This window comes from Lactuca saligna, chromosome 4, assembly GCF_052625555.1.
Source record: "Lactuca saligna cultivar CGN05327 chromosome 4, ASM5262555v1, whole genome shotgun sequence".
NCBI lineage: Eukaryota > Viridiplantae > Streptophyta > Magnoliopsida > Asterales > Asteraceae > Lactuca > Lactuca saligna.
The window spans coordinates 174,549,560-174,552,760 of NC_136420.1; positions in this window are offsets into that span (position 1 = coordinate 174,549,560).

A 3,201-nucleotide genomic window follows, 5' to 3' on the forward strand; every position below is an offset into this window, starting at 1 on the left:
TAATTTTTAATGAGAGATTTGAGGATTCGGTACCGAATCTCCTTCCATCATGCCCAAGCCTTGTAAGATTTTGTTAAAGGTTGCTTCTGGTAAGGATTTAGTAAAGATGTCAGCCAGTTGATCAGCAGATCGAACAAAGTGTACTTCCACGTTCCCATTTTCTACATGATCCTTGATGAAATGATACCTAAGTGCAATGTGGTTGGTTTTTGAGTGTTGCACTGGATTATGACAAATCCTAATTGCACTTTCAGAGTCGCAATAGAGAGGAATCTTCTTCATACTTAGCCCATAATCTCTTAGTTGACTTTGAATCCAAACCACTTGAGAGGTGCAAGATGCTGCAACAATATATTCAGCTTCGACTGTGGATAACGAAACACAGGTTTGTTTCTTGGACTGCCAACTAACAAGTTTCCCGTCAAGAAATTGGCATCCACCTGTAGTACTCTTTCTGTCCAGTCCACATCCTCCAAGATCAGCATCAAAAAAGGATTGGATGAAGAATCCAGATCTTGCAGGATACCAGAGACCAAGAGATGAAGTTTTCTTCAGATATCGAAAAATGTTCTTCACAGCAAGCATGTGAGGTTCTCTTGGATTGGCTTGAAACCTGGCATAGTAACAAACAGAAAACATAATATCTGGTCTACTAGCTGTTAGATACACAAGGGACCCTATCATTTGGCGATAAAGTGTTATATCCACAGCAGGTTTCTCCAGAGATGGGGTTAGCTTAATGCCAAATGCCATAGGAACCTTCACTTTGGAATCACCCTTCATTCCAAATTTTGTCAGCAAGTTCTTGGTGTATGCGTCCTGGTTTATAAAGATACCTTCTGGTCCTTGTTTAATATTCAAACCAAGGAAAAAGTTAATTGGACCCATTGTGCTCATTTCAAATTTAGTCTCCATCAACTTCCTGAATTCAGTTGTTAAGATAGGATTCTTGGAGCCGAAGATGATATCATCAACATAAATCTGAACCATCATCAAATGTTCGCCTTCCTTCTTACGAAAGAAGGTTGGGTCAACCAAACCTTGTTTAAATTTTAACATTTTCAAGAAGTGAGTTAGCGTTTCATACCAGGTTCTCGGTGCTTGTTTTAGCCCATAGACAACTTTATCCAACACATAGCAATGATCAGGGTATTTTTCATTCACAAAACCAGGCGGTTGCTCAACATAGACGGTTTCTTCTAATTCTCCATTCAATAAAGCGCATTTGACATCCATTTGGAAAACTTCGAAGTTCTTGTGAGCAGCATATGCAAGGAAGATTCTGACAGATTCCAACCTTGCTACTGGAGCAAAGGTTTCTTCATAATCTATCCCTTCTTCTTGACAATAACCTTTTACTACCAACCGATCCTTGTTACGAATGACATTCCCCTCTTTATTCAGCTTATTTCTAAACACCCATTTTAGGCCGACAACAGAAGCATCTTTCGGTGTAGGAATCAACCTCTAAACTCTATTGCGTTCGAACTCATGGAGCTCACCCTGCATTGCTTGAACCCAATCTGAATGATCAAGTGCAACATTTACAGTTTTCGGCTCAATTTTGGAAATAAACGAATTAAACATACAAAATTCCACTTTAGAGAATAATGCAATTTGTTTCTCCTTCAGTTGAGATCGAGTAAGAACACTTTCTGAAGTGTCACCAATAATTTGCTCTTTGGGATGGTCCTTTGTCCATTTCACTAATGGAGGATAGCTTGGATCATATTCTGGATTCAATTCAGCTTCTACTTCTATTTCAACATCTGACAGATCACCCTCACCTTCGTCAGTAGAACTATCACTTTCTTTATCCTTCTCCCCCTCGACTGGCGAAGTGAAATCTCTGTCAGCATCAGAGTCTGCATTTCTTGTGGAAGTTGGTTTCTCCCCCTCGATTTGACTATCACTTGTTTGTTTCTGATCAGTGTTTTCCCTATCATCTGAACCTTTAGATGTTGGGGATGAACTTGGATTCTCCTCCTCAACAGAAACTTTGGTTGTCTTTGAAGTTGTAGAGCTCTCGCCCTGGAACGTTGAATCTTTGTTTGGAGAGCCTGTTGATGACTTAGTACTTGGTGGTTCGCTTTCCATCTCTTTAGTTTCTTCGTCTATGACCTTCTTGAGATTATCAATTTTTTTATCTGCTGCTGTTGCCTCTGAATGAATTGCTTTTTCTGGTTCATTGAATAGCCGAATGCGTTCCTCAAACAGGTTGGATATTGGAACCAAGACCTGTCCAGATTCTGGGAATATGTCTCTAAGGCACTTTCAATCCTTTGAACCTTCTTCATATAATTGTCATCAAAGGTGACATAATAAGTTTCTTCAATTTTTTTGGAACACTTATTCAACACCCTGTATGCTTTTGATGACAGAGAGTAACCCATAAATATGCCCTCATCGGCTTTAACATCAAACTTGTGAGTTATCCCCTTATCATCCAGAAAGTCCTCAAAATCCTTGTTCTTGAATTCCAAACCATTATCACTTCTAATGTTTTTGACCGTCTTCTTTAGTTGTACTTCCACTTGCTTGATGAATGCCTTCAGCTTGGGAGTAGCATCTGATTTCTGCTTAAGAAAGAAAACCCAAGTGAAGCGTGAAAATCATCTACAATGAAAAGAATGTACTTACTTCCACCGATACTTTCTATAGCAGAAGGTCCACACATATCAATGTGTAACAGTTTAAGTGCTTCCACTATCTTAGTATTAATGCGTGTAGGGTGGCTTCTTATGCTCTGTTTACCCATCTCACATGCTGCACATAAATGCTCCGTATCGAACTTGAGAAGAGGAAGGCCTCGAACGTGATCACCAATCACTAATTTGTTGATGTCTGTGAAATTTAGGTGTGATAGACGTCGATGCCATAACCAGCTTTCATCGGTGTTTGCCTTTGACAGCAGACAGATAGCTGGTGTCCCTCGAATTGGGTTAAGATTCAGAGGGTACATCTCTCCCTTTCGTGTAGATTTCAGCAGAACCTTCTTGGATTGTTTTTCCATTATCTCAGACCCTTCATCATCGAATGATACCTTCAAACCTGTGCCCACAACTAATTGCGACACGCTGATGAGATTGTGCTGTAATCCCTCTACATAAGCCACCTTTCTGATCGAGAAGTCTCCATTAGTTATCATGCCGTATCCTTTGATTGTTCCATAGGAATTGTTTCCAAACTTCACAGACCCAC